This window comes from Chinchilla lanigera, unplaced genomic scaffold, assembly GCF_000276665.1.
Source record: "Chinchilla lanigera isolate Chin_1 unplaced genomic scaffold, ChiLan1.0 scaffold00026, whole genome shotgun sequence".
Lineage (NCBI taxonomy): Eukaryota > Metazoa > Chordata > Mammalia > Rodentia > Chinchillidae > Chinchilla > Chinchilla lanigera.
In genome coordinates, this window is record NW_004955427.1 from 8,302,834 (window position 1) to 8,318,797 (window position 15,964).

At 38.5% G+C, this 15,964-nt stretch overlaps 1 protein-coding gene across 6 annotated transcripts in view; it reads left to right on the top strand.

Annotated features, from left to right (window-relative positions):
- Positions 1-15,964, top strand: part of Bbx (bobby sox homolog (Drosophila)) — a 255,067-nt gene that overhangs the window by 81,495 nt on the left and 157,608 nt on the right. The window lies entirely within an intron of this gene.

Genomic DNA, 15,964 nt, shown 5'->3' on the forward strand with positions numbered 1-15,964 from the left:
TGGCTATCTTCTTCAGTTTCAAATCTGGGACATAAAAGGGTAAAAAGAGAACCCAGGAAATGTACCAGTGATGTTCTGTGGGTCCTGAAGTTCATAGCAGATCTGCCAATTTTCTACCTTTCTGTCTTTTTCGGGTTGTTTTATTTATAATGTTATGTGTTTTTAATTTTACTTTGTGAGGGAACATGACATGTTCATCTGGTCCATCTTTTCACAAGTGGGATTCCCCCACCTCCTTTTCAAAGACAATAAAAACCACTGTATATTGTGTTACAGAGATTGTAGCTTAGAATTCTGGGTGGAATTACTAATATTGGAATGAATCTTTCAAAGAGAGATCACCTTACATAATTTAGATATCATTCAGTTTGAAGACCTTAGCTGCTGCCTGGTGACAGGCAGTGAGTGACACAGTGTTCTTTGATTTTCTTCCATGTACTATTTTGGTCTTGATTTTAGATATACGGTAGAAGAGGAAGCATGTTGGGTAGGGATACATATGTCTAAGTCATGTTCAGCCCTGGTGCGGTTCAGTTGATCCTTCAATGCGATGAGCTGAATGCTTTTCAATCAACTGATACAGCTCATCCCTTATAAGTGCTTTTGTTCATAATTATACCAGCAGTTTATTCTTCTGGTTCTTGAAAATACTTTAGATTTAAAGTTCTTTATTTTTAGACTAACTGGCAATAAAATTGGCTTTTTGTATTTATAGTTTTGTGATTTAAAAATGTATAGATTTTGAGTAGAATTTAAATAATAAAGGTTTTTTTTTTTTTAGTAAAGTTCCATTACCCCCCAAATTCTCTCATCCTGTTTTTGTACTCACACCCTCCTCCAAACCCTAACCTCTGATAACCAGTATTTCTTCTTCAATAGTATAGTTTTATCTTTTGGTGTATGTCATATGAATGGAATCATTAGGTATTTAGTCTTTAGAGACTAGCTTCTTTCACTCCATGTAATACCTGTGACTTACCTAAGTTTTTGCTTATATCAGTAGTCTGTTCTTATTGTGTGTGTGTTCTGAACGGTAGTTTGTTACACACACATACATGCATTCTACAATATATGTATTTCCCTAGTGGGTTCTTTCTAACTTAGGATAATTATAAATAAAGCCACTATAAGCATTTTTACATAGATTTGTATGGACATATGTTTTGAGTTTTCTGGTGTTAATATCTAGGCCTAGGATGGCATGGTTAATTAGTGAGTGCATGTTTATACAAGGAATATCCAGACTTTTCTAGAGCAGCTGTATCATTTTCTACTTAACTGTAAGTCCTCTCTGTGTTTGCCCATACTTGTTAGAACATTCTTATAAATCATTTAAAGTCTTTGTCAGATAGTTCTAACATCTATTATTTCAAATTGGTGTCAGTTGATTGTCTTTCTCTATGAAAGTGGAGATTTTTCTTAACCATATGTTGATTAATTTTGGATATCATCATGGACATTTTATTATGAAACTGGGTCTTTCTTACATCATATAGAAAATACTGCATTTTAGTTTTAGCAGGCAGATAACTCAGTTACGTCAGGATTCAAATTCCAATTTGCCCCTTGGGAATTTTGGTTCCTGTCACTGCAGGAACCAAAGCCTTTTTACTGTTACTTGGGTTTGTTCCATGTACTTGCCACCCAGTGGCCAGTTTGGGAATAGGATAATGCTCTATTTTATGGTTCATGCTCCGTGTCTGTCCAGTCATCCCTCAGCGATTAACTGCTTTGGAAGTCAAGTTTCGTACCGCTTGTGTTTTGGCACAAGCATTTTGTCCCTACACTCTGTGTTTGATACTGAACAGCCAAGCTAGAACTTGTTTGCGGCCCTGGCCTGGGTGGGCGACCCTTTCCACACAAAGCAGTTTGCTGGGTCTTAGTTCCGGTGCTCTTCATGCCCACTGGACCCAGCTAGCGACGAATACCGAAGTGCTATTACCTTTACGCCCTTTAGGGTCAGACCCACTCTTTTGTGTAGTTTGGGATGAGAGCAGGAGCTCTAAGTAATGTGAAGGAGTAACTTTCCTGAGCGCCTTCTGTTCTGCCATCTCTCAGCTGCTTTTGGTTCTCTGGTTAGAAAGTTGGCTCTTAGCTATTATGCTTTTCCATGCAGTTCCCACGATGTACACTTGTCTAGGGAGAGGTGCTGGGGATGGGGAGGAAGATGGAAGGAAAGAAAGCAACCGGGCTTTGCCGCAGCCTCCCCGGACCAGTGTTCCACCAGTCTGAAGTGAAGGTTCCCCTCCTTCAGAGCTTTTCTTCCTTTCTTGGGGGCTCTAGTTTTGCCGCATCCCCCTGCCGCCCAGGAAAACTTCAGATCCAGCACATGAACGAACAGAAGAAATAGTACTGCGGGTTTTATTTTTTATACCATTTCTCGGCTACTTTTAGCTGCCATGTGCGTTCTGTGAAGGTAAAATGTGCTTGTCTCTCCTACTCAGAAGTGGAGCCTGCTGGGCTTGCTTTAGTGTTGAAATAATTAATGGGAAGAGCAGAAGTAGATCCAGGTTGTGTGGATCTGAAAGTCATACAGTTTAGAGACTTTTTAAGAAAAGTTATGGATATTTCAAATTAAGTACAGGTTTGGAAGGGGCTGGAGAGCCCTGATGTTTAAGTTTCATTGGTTTGAATATAAACCTGCTTTTGTGAAAAAGGTAAAATGTAAATACTGATTATAGCTTGCACACAAGGGTGTTTGTTATTCATATTTTCATAATCACAAAATACAACATATGTACCTTCCCATGTTACAGATGAGAACATATTTAAAATAGTAAGATTATGCAGATAGAAAAGGAGAATTGTACTTTAATAGTCAAACGTACTAAACTAAACTACATCATCTTATAGCTACTATTGTATTCAGGGTCTAAGGGAAAAGATTTAATACAGGACACATAATTTATAGGGTCATTTTATAATATTCACCCAAAGATTAAAGTGCAAAAAAGCATGGGAGATCTGTCCACACACTAGAGACCCAAAGAGTCCAGCTGGGGGCCTGGATTCCACGGTAGTGACCTGCACAAGTCCAGCTGGAGGATCAGAGCCCGTAGCACTGTCCTCCATAAGTCCAGCTGGAGGCCTAGAGCCCACAAAAATGTCTCATGCAACTCTGTTTCAAGGATTTACACTGGGAAGGCCCAAAGGTCAGTGGTGCAAGATAGAAAGTCTGCGTCAGTGGGAGGCAGGATCTGTTCCAGGAGGCTGAGGGATCTGCACTGGAGCCAGGGAGCGATGCTCAGGGTAAGAACCAGAGCTCCCCTGAAGAGAACCACAGCCATCCTCAGAGACAGCGAGGACCTGAGCTCCTTCAGCAATGAGAACAGTTGAGTTCATACCAGGAAAACCAGCATGACAAACTTCTCCGGGAGAATCAACAGCACACCATCTTCCCCTTCAGTTCTCTTTTTATGCTCTTGGCAACCATCCTCTGCTGAGCCTTCTACACCTAGTACCGTGCTGATTCAGTTCAGCTGGGTGTTACAAGTTGACCATCAGTTAATCTACCACAATTACTCATAGTTCTTAATGATATAAGTAATTATGGGTCATGAGAACCCATGTATGCTGATGGCTCACAAGCCAGAGTATCTGAAGCCAGTGTTGTTATTAGTGTGACCTTAAGAAAGCTCCTTAACTTTTTCCTTACCTCTGTATGTCTATAAAATGAGGATAACAGAACACGCCTCATGACATTGTTGTGAGGCTTAAGTGGCCAATGTAAAGCATTTAGAATAGCTTCTGTCATAGAGTAGACGCTTTTTATTCACCATGAGCAATAATAATCTTAGGTAAGTTACTTTATGTGTTGTGTTTATCAGCACTACTTCTTGAACTCTAAAGACAGGTTATAAAAAGAAAGGATTTTTCGTTTACTTACAGAAAGATTTTGGTCATGTGATAGACTTGGAATACAAATTGAGATCTGATTATTGGTATAATGGGCTACATATTATACAGTCAATAGCATCTTTGTTTTCTGTGTAGAATTTTTTAAAAGTGAAATTTAGGAACACCAGTCTGTTTCAACAAGTAAAGCTAGAAGAAGCATTTTATATGGAATCTGAAAATCTAGGTTAAATGTTTTGGTAAAAGGACCAAAGAACAGAATGAGCTAGAAAAATTAAATAGACAAAAAGTATTCCTCTTCTAAGTAAAGTCTTAAAACAGTCTCAGGCTCTTCTGTAAATTGAAGTTTTCTCCTGTGCAATTGCATTTTCCATGGTTTTGGTTACTCACTGTCAACTGCAGTCTGAAAATACTCATTGGAAAATTTCAGAAATGAAACACTTCATAAGCTTTGAGCACTGAGTAATGATGAAATCTCATGTTGTACTACCGTTCCCAGCCTAGCATGTAAATAATTCCTTTGTCCAGAGTATCCACAGTGTATAAACTACCTGCCCATTTGTAACCTGATAGCCAACTCGATGATCACACTAGCTGTCCTAGCATAGCAGTGCTTACTTTCAAATCACCCCGATTTTACTTAATAGTGTCCCCAAGATGCGAGAGTAAGTGATACTGGCAATTTATGTATGCCAACAAAAGGCTATAAAATGCTTCTTTAAAGTGAAAAAGTAAAAGTGCAGTAAGATACTTTGAGAGAGATAGAGACTATGTTCAAATAACTCTTTTTTTTTTTTTTTTTTTGATAGAGACTATGTTCAAATAACTCTTTTTTTTTATTTTATTTTTTTTTTTGGTTTTTCTCCGGTACCGGGAACTGAACTCACGACCTTGCGCTTGCCAGGCAGGTGCTTTTGCCGCTGAGCTAAATCCCCAGCCCCCTTCAAATAACTCTTGTTATAGTACATTATTACAATTTTTCTACTGTACTATTATTGTTAATCTCTTATAAAGTAAACATTACCATAGGTATGTATGTATAGGGATTGGTACTGTCTGTGGTTTCAGATAGCCACTGAGGGTCTTGGGACATATTCCCCTGTGGATAAGGAGTGACTAACTATTGTAATTATCTCTTGAAGTGTAATTAGTTACCTGGAAACTTAAAATAATGAACATTTATCATCTCAGTCTCTGTGGGTCAGGAATTTGGGAATCGCTTAGCCTGGTGAGTCTGTCTCAAATGTCTCCTGAGGTTACTCAAGATGTCTGCTTTGATTGTGTTCTTGTGAAGCTTTGCCTAGATTGTGTCTTGCTTATAGAAATTGTGCCTGTCTTGGAGGAAGGCTTGTGAGTGCCTCACCCATGTGAACCTTTCCATAGACCTTGTTGAGGTCTATCCTCATGATAGACATCCCCCAAAGGAAGCAGTCCAAGAGAGATCAAGTAGTCTTTTCTTTCTTTTTTTTTTGCGGTACTGGGGATTGAACCCAGAGTGCTATCACTGAACTATATGCCTAGCCCAGCTTTAAAAATTTTACAACAGGATCTCTAAGTCTCTAAACGGCCAAGGTTAGGTTCCAAATTATAATAGTTCTGCCTCTGCTTTCCAGAGCTCTAGGATTACAGGTGTGTATGCCCAGCTCACTGTTTATTAGAACCTAACCTCAAACTTCTCACTATCTTTTCTGCAGTATCCTATTGGTTACTTGGGTCAGTTTTACTCAGTGTAGGAGGTGAAAACCAGGGGTGACCATCTGGAGACTGGTTACCATCTTGTGTGATTGTTTTAAGATTAAACGAAGTTTGTCTAGTAAAGGCTTCTGTAACCTAGTAGATTGCCAAGGCAGTACCTGTTTATTTAGTATGTTTCTTATTCATGGTACTGTACAGTGAAAATCAGTTTCCAGCTGCTTGCTCAAGTGTGTTAAGTTGATGTGTCTGTATGGGAAGAGGTGACACTGGTCACGAAAGGGATGAAAGTCCTGAGATGGTTCTTACAATTGTTAGTTTGTTCAGAAGCTCGGTTGGTTACTACTTAACTATCAATAGTGATAAGAGCAATTTGAGTTGGAGGCAGTAATGTTGAAGAATGCTATAAGCCACAATTTTTACCCATAGTAAACTCATTGGATTTACCACTTAGCATATCATGATTGAGGATGAATGATACATTTCAAGTCTGATGCACGCATTTCTTAAATTTTGTGTTTAGATAGTTCTTAATCTTTTTTACTTTCTCTGAGGTTAAATATTCAAATTTCTTCTCTTTCTAAATAGAGTACCAGTTTTAGCCAGAAGTACCTGAGCTAGTAACTTGGAAAAGGTTTCTCTAGCTCATGGTTTGGTCTTAGAGGTTCTGGACCATGATTAGTTTGCCTGGTTTTGGGGCCTGTGATGCCATGTCTTTGTAGGAATGTATGACAGCGAAGCGACTCACCTCCTGCCTAGCAGGGAAGCAAGCGAGGCAGAGGAAGAGACCAAACCCTGCAGTCCCCTTTGAGGGTACACACAGTGACTGAAGACCTCTTGCTGGGCCCTGCCTCTTAGAGTGTCCATCAGCTCCCAGCACTGCCAAGCCGGGGACTGTCTTTTAACACATGCGCCTTTAGAGAACGTTCCCGTTCCACACCATCCAAATGCTCACAGGACTTTGCTCTGCTACTTTTTTTTTTTTTTTTATTGTAAAGATTAAAAAAACTAACAAAGCAACAATGAAGACAAAACCAAAACAACAAAAACAATACATGACCTTAAAACAAAATGATAGGAATTAATAGTCGCTATATTACATACAGTGTTATGCCTGGTGGACTGAGCAACTTCTTTGAAGATAACAGTACTTTACTATTAATAGCGGTATAAGTTGACACCTTTTAAAGAGGATAGTTATTAAATTATTTAGAGAATACATACCAAGAATATACAATAGTTACTTTCATTTATTGTAAAAAAGAAAACATGAATTTTCTTAACCTGAGTTTATCTGTAGGTGACTTTGTTCATTAATATCTGAAAAATTTTCTGTTTTTGTGATACTTACTTTGACAGTAAGTAGTTGTAGAGGAAATTTTCCCCATTATAGCAATAAATAATAAGAGTACTAATACACGGGAAAGTGCCCATCATTTTATTACACCTGGAATCTGAGTACATCTAGCTAACGAACAAAATCAAGTGAAGCATTTTTCTCTGAATATAGGATAAAAACTAGTCCATAAAGAAGTGGTATCCATTGCAGTCTGTAGACTTATCAGGACTTAAAGAAATATGTAAGTATTTGGCCACTGGAGGGCTCCATATTTTAAGAAATTATATGAAACATACAAATGCGCACTGTAACACTTTTAAGCAACGTGGAATGATATAAAAGATTCCATATTGTTCAGTAAAAATGCTAATAAGTAAAGAAACTGAATTAAATAGTTGCTGATTATAAATGAAAAATATATACATTTGCAAATAAGGTGCATTTAAATATTTGCTTCTTCTGCTTTTACTGGAATGAAAATAAAACTCAATACCTAATTTCTTTATAAAATACCCTTCAACTCAGATGTCAAAATATGAAACCAATCTCTTGAAATTTCTTAATACTTGAAATAAGTTGAAACAGATTAAATGAGTATATTTTTCCTTGCATCCTTCCTGTGTGCACAATTTTTGTAAAAGGAAACTTTTTATAATTAGAGTAAGTTGAAGTTACTATTTCCATCTAATTGAACAAACTCTTCAGTTGTCTCAGGGTCATGATGATACCGTAGCTTCACAGAATATTAGGACACATTTTCAAATTGAAGTAGAACCAAAAATAAGATGTGGAAGTTTGAGTTTTAGGGTTTTAAAATTCTTAATGTCGGCATTTCTTTGGGCTAGATATGTAGTTGGTGCTATTTTTCTCTAAAAACTAGTCTCCCAAGCTTTTCTTTATCAATATAAAGGTAGGAACACAAAGATGAAGGATTCAGAAACTCAACATACATTAATACATGAAAAAAGTGCCATTTTGTCTAGAAAAACTGTGGGTAGGAAACTCTATCCTGTTCCTCAAAAACAACATTTTTACTTCCTTGATCTTTCCTACTTGCAGGAAGTGTTTGATTTCTTTTTAATTGTGAAGCGTTTACTTTTTAAACGTTTGATCTGAGCCTGCAATTTCTAGGATAGTTAATCATGTTTTTTCTTTTTCCTGAGGAGATGTTTGTCTCTTTGTACTAAGCTGGAGAGCTGAAGGTGGGTGGTTTGGGATATGCGAGTAAAGTTCCCTGTGGTGCAGTGGCTTTGTCCTGTAACAGCTCTTCACAAAAGGAAGCTGAAAGGACAACTGTGATTGAGGTGTAAACAAACAAAAAATAATACTGATCACTTCATTTCCGCGTGTCAGGGCTAGCAACTAAAATAAGGACAAAAATACCAAAGAATCAGGAGAGAGAGCAGTTCCTAGGTTAGTACTGATTATGCACATGAGGTTGGACAGCATTGTGGAATGAATTTTCTTTTTAAGCTGTTAAATAAATTGGGCAGCTTCACAGAGTATATAACCTTTTCTACCTGTCATACATGCTGCTTCTCAGTAAGTTAGAAATAATAATCAACGTCATTTTGTGCACAGGGTACGATTTTTCTTTTCCACAGACACTGTTTAGTGTCTCATGTGTTCCATTTACTTAATAGTGATCATGCCTATTTCCGGTTCCAGCGCAGTGGACACACAAATTTTGCCCTTCTCTTGCAGCAGCAGAATGCTTCCTTGTTGGTTAGCCATGTTGCAAAACTTGTGTTTAGTTGTAAAAATGGGAGAAGATGTAGGAAGGGCATGGCTGAGACACTCAACGGCATCCTCCTGGTGCTTTGGTACATGTGAAGATAACTCTGCATTACTTGAAACTTTATTTCAACACCTTTTCTACATAGATCTGTTCATACGTAGACTGTAAATTGGTGAGATGCCTGTCAGGGTAGAGTGTCTTGCCAAAAAAATGTATGAAGTCCAGTTGGTCTCACTCAATAGTACCTGTGGCTGTATTAACCCTGTATTTTACTCTGAGCCCATCAGCCACAATCACTACTGATTTTTAGCTCTTATACTATTTTTAGCACTTAAATCCTGTCTCTATACCTGTGAAACACAGTGTTGTACCTTAGTTTCTCTCTATGGATGCCTGAGACCAACTTTGGAAATCATTCTGATTTAATTGGGTTAGGGTAGAAAGGCCTGGATATCTGCATTTTCAAGCGGCTTCTGTGATTGTATTTTATAATCTAGGTTGAAAGTGGTTAACTGGAAAGGAAGTGGCTTTGTGAGAAATTTTTGAGGCCCCTATAAGTTCTGATTAAATGTTTCAGAGTAAGTACAGCTACTCTTACTTTCTTTCCCTGCTTGCTGTATTCGTGGGGTGAGGGTGGCATTGGGAGTGGGAAGGTCTGGTGTTACTCTGGTTGTGACGTTGCCTACGTTACCTTGGCTGAACTCCTTACATTTCTAGGATGAGGAGTGGGGAAGCTGATGCTGGGTTTTCAGATAGGGATTGCTCTAACCCGGTGAGCTTGCCATCGCTGTTGTCCATCAAAGCAATTAGCTGGTCTTTTCTTTTTAAAACCAATTGTAAGAGAAAATAGGACATGAGGTGTTCAGGGGAACATGATTCAGCCAGTGAAATGTGCTTCCAGGTGTAAAGGTCTTTTGAAACATGAGACTGTAAGTGGAAGGGAAAGTTGTGGGCACAGAAGGGAGAGAGAACTTGAGGACTAGCATGCCCTAACGAAAGAACGTACCGGTTCCTAGACATACTCCGCAGTGAGTCATGGGCGAGGGTGGTGATCCTTCATGTTTCTTTGCACTTACCACAACAGTAGAAAGCCTGATACAGGCCGTGGCAGCCCCTGAGACTTCAGTCCTTGGGCTCCTGCTTCCCACCCTCCTTGGAGGAGGACGCTGGGTAACACCTCTCCACTGTGGGTTTGACCTGGTGTGCTTGGACGACTCACCACTCCTGCTGTAGGCTCAGCTTTTGTCCTTGTTCATCCCATGTGATACACACCACGGAAAGGAGATCTCGGACTGCATCCCTGCGGACTAGAACAAACCCTTCAGTGCCCTCCTCACTCCTAGCCAGCAGGACTCGGAGCTTTCTCGTCACAGGAAGTAATACCACCTTAGCGTTGTCTGCCCAGGCTGTGGGCCCAGGGACTTAGTCTGGGTGTGTCTCCTATTTCACACAGCACATCAGATTGTTGCCTAATCAAATGCCCCCAAACAGCACTTGGATGAGAAAATTAAAATTTTATATTAAAAGGAGAAATTTACTATAGAGGATCTCTGTGGTGGGAGAACTTACAACGTTAGGGGAAAAAAACCCCAAATTTCAAATAAGTGTCCTGGTTTGGACATTTAAAAGATTTGAACAGAGTATTATTTGTGTTTGATACAGTATATAGTATAATTTTGCTTTCCATGTTTAGGTTAAAACCATTTTCTTTGCTTAGGACTGGGTTTGAAATGTGCTGAAAAGGAGAACAAGTAATTTCTCTAACAAATTGTTGGATTCTGTTTCGTTTTTAGGGCGTTGTCTTTTTCTCTGTGTGTGGGGTATCTTAGATGTAAGTATGTGCGTATATTCCTTCTAGTACCTGTGGATGACCCAGACTAAGCTGGCGACACTTCAGTCCCACATGAGTTTTCTTGGTTCCCAGAGACTCAGCTTCTCTCCAGCTGCCACTCTCCCGTTGTGGTAGATCAGAAATACGTAATCATAAGAAAATATGTAGTTACTTAAAAGTTAATATATTTAACAACTCACCAAGTTACTTTGGCATATATTAGATCATATTAAGAAAATTCATTTTTAGGAGAAAAAGGTATTCCAAAGTGAGTTGCAAATGGTCTTAAGAATGCTTGATCAAGTTCCTTTCCGTCCGTAGTGGCAATCAAGAACTGGTTGTGGGCTTCCAATTTCAGATCCTGATGGTAACCATTAGTGGAATCATAAAAATGCACGTTTCTGCTTGTTTATTAGTGCCTTTCAGCTTGTGCAAGTGTCTAGGTGTGTCTATCTACAGTGCTTTAAATATAATTCTCATAGAGGAAACTATTTTTAAAATTAGAATTGTGGCTGGATTTTTTGTTTTTGCATTTATTCCAAATATTTGGGATGGCTTTCAGAGAAGGTTTATATAATAAAAATGTGTAGTTGAAATGTGTAGTTGAGTCAACTGTTTACCACTGTGGTTATCTTACAGTGAAATTTTGACTGAAAGGGTATTTCTTTTGGTAGGAGAAAATGTGACAGTATCCCTTAGGAAGTCATTTATTAGGTATGCTAATCCTCTATTCTGGGTGCATTCTGTACCTTGAGAGTTCAACTAAAATTATCCTGAAAGGAAAAGTTCAATAGGTGGTGAAATAAAAATATGCACCTAGATATGAAAGGTATAAATTAGAAAATAAAATGCCTCATCACATGTATTTCATGCTGTCTGGTAATTAGTAACCTATACTTTGAAGGTGTTAAACATTGATTTAAAAACTTCTCATGAACATAGAGAAACCTTGTGGTTGAATGATTTACCCATCTAATAATTTGTACACTAGACATTTTTTATTTGTATAGTTGATCAATGTAACTGTAGCTATTGGTGGTTTATCTTCTTAATATATAAAATAGGAAAAAAAAACCCTTCTATGTTACTATAGCAATTTTTGATTGCTTTGAATTCCAAAGAACAGTTCTGTGAAAATAGGTAATAATTCCATTTACTTTAAAAAACTTTTTTTATTCCATTTACTTTGAATTTCTTATATTAATCCAGTTTCAATTCAGTATAACAGTGAGCATAAGCTTATGATATTAATATTAAATATTTTGATTGTATGCGTAGTTCAGCAATATCTTTTAATTAGAAGATAGCATATGGTCAGCCTCCAATCTCTTACATGATTTGAACAACACTAATATCATTTGTGATTTGAAATGCAAATAATCTGAGCTATCCTTTGATGTATTAGAGCAGTAGCATCTTCGGTACAGAGCAAAGCGTGGAACTGTGGTCTCTGGGCATCACGACTGCCAGGCAGGGTGGGTTTTAGGCCTCATGGTCTGACTGCTGTTTTGCTTTGTTTGCCGAACAGTAGAGAAGCTTGAAGGCCTCAGTGTCCTGTGTGTGTTCCCATCTGATACATTCTCACACTTCTGAGCATCCCCATTTAGGAAGGAAACACTGAAGAGGAACTCACTTCATGTTTGGACAGACAGTTGTTAAAATATATTTCCTTGTAGTGAACCCCACAAGCTGCCTTTTGTAAACATCTGCTAGAGTTTCAGTTTTGAAGGTTGAAATCATTATACTTAAAAAAATTACCGTTTTAATAGTTATGCCTCCTTATTCTGAGGCCTTAAGTGGATATGAAAGCTTCTTTTACAGAGTACTGTTTTCATACTGTTCAACCGTTCTCCTCCCAGCACTGTGGCTTAGCCCCTTGCGCAACCTTTCCATGATCTGGTCTAGTGAGTGTCTTCAGTGTCGTCTCACCTGATGCAGACAGACATAGAGTGGTCTCTTGTCTGTGTTTGCTGTACAAAGGTATTTCTGCTACCTGTAGTTTGGTTTTAGATACCACACAATGCTAAGTCATTTTATCATGTCGTTTTACGTGCACTTCGGTGAAGGTAAGCACCCCTACACTTTACTTTTGGACTTTTATTCATTCCGTTTGATGCTGAGTTAGATTACACATGGTAGCTTTCAGTGATGTGGACACATGAAAGAGAAATCTGAGTGTGTTCATAGCTCTGTGAGTGTGCTTGTGTGCTACCCACTCTTCTTAGTCCGCAGTTGGAGATTTTTCACTTGGGCCTGGTGTCTATTACCGTGCATTGAGTTCTTACTCTGGAACCTGAAAAGTGGAAACTTGTACTTAGTGTGAATAGCATCTGCCCTCGTCGCCACCTTTGTTTTCTGCTGCACTGTTCTGAGTTTTGTATAAGGTTAGCTCACATGCACAGTACTCAGTGAGCTTATTCAAGGGTTGCTTCGGAGGGAGGAAGGGTAACGGGAGTGGGTTATGGATAAAGAAGATTAAGCAGTTACTTACGGTTCACTTTTTTTAGCAACAGTGTTGAACGCTTTATGTGAAACTCTTACACTGTTTCCCTAATGCAGTACAATTTGATTAACTGTTCATGTCGTGCATTATTCGCTCTCTAGCTTGTTCATCCCACCTACTGCTACTTTGTATTTTCTGACCTACCTTTCCCCATTTTCTTCCTCTGCTCATGCCTGTGGTAACTAGTACGTTATGTATTTATTGCCTTAGTTATTTTTTTGGTGCAGTCATAAAATACCTGACACTCACAAGTTGAAGGAGGAAAGGTTTGTTTCAGCTCAGAGTTTGTAGAGGTTTCTGTCCATAGTCAGCTGGCTCCAAGGCAGTGCGGCATTCATGGTAGAGCAGGCCAGAAGCCACAAGCAGCAAGAGCAGCAGCGAGCCTGCCTTCCCTCTCTCCCTTTATATCCCATCCAGGCTAAGAGACTATTGACTGGTGCCACCCACACCCGTTATCCATACCCAGAACTATGCTAAACCATTCAGTGGACTAATTTAGTACCTCACACTTTGAATCTCAGTATTGCACACCCTAGATCCAGCCAGCTCCAGAAAGCCCCACCTATGGGTGCCTGAGGCTTGGGAGGGGGCAACTAGATACAAGCCATAACGTTTATTTTTAATTTTTATTAGTGTACACATTGGTGGTACGTAATGATTACATTCATTGGGGGGGGTTCTACATGTACATAACACATCATTCTTTCTTATGTCTCCTACCCTCCTTTTGCTTACCTGTCCCTTCATCTCTTGGTACCTTTCCATTTCCAAAAGACCTATCTCCGTTTCCAGTATTATCTATCTTTTATCCTGCTCTTTGATTTATTTTGACTTTGGGTTTCTCATATAAGGGAAAACATGCAATATTTCAGCTCATGTGTCTGAATTTCTTCTAACATGGTCTCAACGTGGATCCATTTTCCTACACATGGCTCAAATCCTGCTTTACCCATTTGTTTATTGACAGACACTTGGGCTGCTTCCAAGACTTAGCTATTATGAATTGTGCTGCTATAAACATGAATATGCATGATATCTGTAATATAATATCTTTAACTCTTTTAGGAAGATCCCTAGAAGGGGGATAGCCAGAATGGAGTTTCTAATTTTAGTTTTTTGAGAAATTGCCATACTGATTTCTGTAGTAGTTGTACCAGCTTACATTCTCACCAACAGTGTAGAAGGGTTTCTTCTTCCTGCATTCTTGCTAGGGTTTATTATTTGATTTCTTGGGTTTATTATTTGATTTCTTCTAATAGACATTCTTTGATGGAATAAGGTGGAATCTCAATGTTCTTTTACTTTGCATTTCTCTGATGGCTAATGATGTCAAACTTTTTTCATATATTTATTTTCCATTTGTACTTCTGAGAAATGTCTATTTCAGTTGCCTGTTTTTTTTATTGGAGCAATTAGACCTAAATTTCAAGTTTAGTCAGGTCTGAATCTCAGACTATATTATGAAAATCCCAAATTCATTATATGATTTGTTTCTCTTTTTGGTACTGGGGATTAAACCCAGGGACTTCACACTCAACTACATCGCAGACCATTTTTATGTTTTGTTTTGAAACACGGTCTTGGTAAGTTGCTACGTTGCTCAGGCTGGAGTTGAACTTACAACCCCCTTGGCTCAGCCTCCGCACCCGGGCTGATTCACCACCCAGATTCGCTGAAGGCTGTGGGCCCCATGCCAGATGGGGACCCGGAGTGCATGACTGCTCCCGTTACTGTTCACTTCCAAAGCACAATAACTAACGTTTAGTTTTAAGAGTGTTGTTGAAGCAGGGCTTGGCATTTTCAGAACACTGTAAAATCCTGATTGATGTGGTTCACGTTTGGGAATAAATCTAGGCCTGAATTATATTTAACGATACTCCTTTATTTGGCGGGAGGTAGTCTACCTTATCTCCAAAGTATGAGACAAGTAATTGTATTATTGCTTTTGCATAATAGCAAGCACTGCCTCTGGAATGTGAGTCACCGTAGAGCTCTGGTTTGAAGTATGGTCTTTTGGTTGCGTTTGGATGTTCATTTGTGACTATATCACGTGTATTTCACTTTTGTGAAAGAGGCCTGGGCCAGGATACCTGGTGCAAAGGATTTATTGAAGAAAATTGTTCTCATGTATGTTTTATTATAACCAACTGTTTCTTTATGACTGTTAACATGTATACGAGAAACTCATACTGTATGTGCCTTTTTCAAGCTGTGTTCTATTTTAAAAATCCATTCAGAATAGTTCTGATGTTTGTATACTTTATTTTATTTTATTTTATTTTTTTTTGCGGTACTGGGGATTGAACTCATGACCTTGCGCTTGCCAGGCAGGCGCTTATGCCCCTGAGCTATATCCCCAGCCCTGTATACTTTATTTTAATACCTCAAAAATTGGCTATTTTCCAGGGGTAATGTTTGGTAATTCTTATCAAAACAAAACACTGTATTCCCAGCTATTCCGTGTTATGGTGGTATGTTGTATTGTGTTTTGTTTTCTTTCTCCTAAATCGAATTAAAAATGATTTTAGGCTATAACTTTGCATGGAGAATGAATTGTATGCCACTATATACGTAAGCATACCACCAAACAGAAAACTTTAGTACACTAGAAATGCCCTTGGAATTAACTTCAAAGTCAAATTAATATTTGCTGGATTTTCAGTGTTTCTGTTGAAATCTGAAACTTCTCCTTGGAGGAAATATAAATTAAGTTGGAAATATAAGATAAGTCGTGTAACAGGAATAGAGATATAAAATCTAAACATCTTGAATTACTGCATATCATGCTGTGCCAGAAACTTTGAATACATATGTTGAAATTAGAATTTGAAATAGAGTAAAATAAATTAGTATTCTCTTTCATTTTTTTCCCAGGAAGGGGATATCTGGTTTAGTACTTTTACGTTCCTTTGTTTGAACAAAACTTTACCAACCGTTCCTTCTTTTCTCCTCTTTCTTTAGTCATTGGAAGTAGTGCAGGGTCACGTGCCTGTTACTGATTGTGCA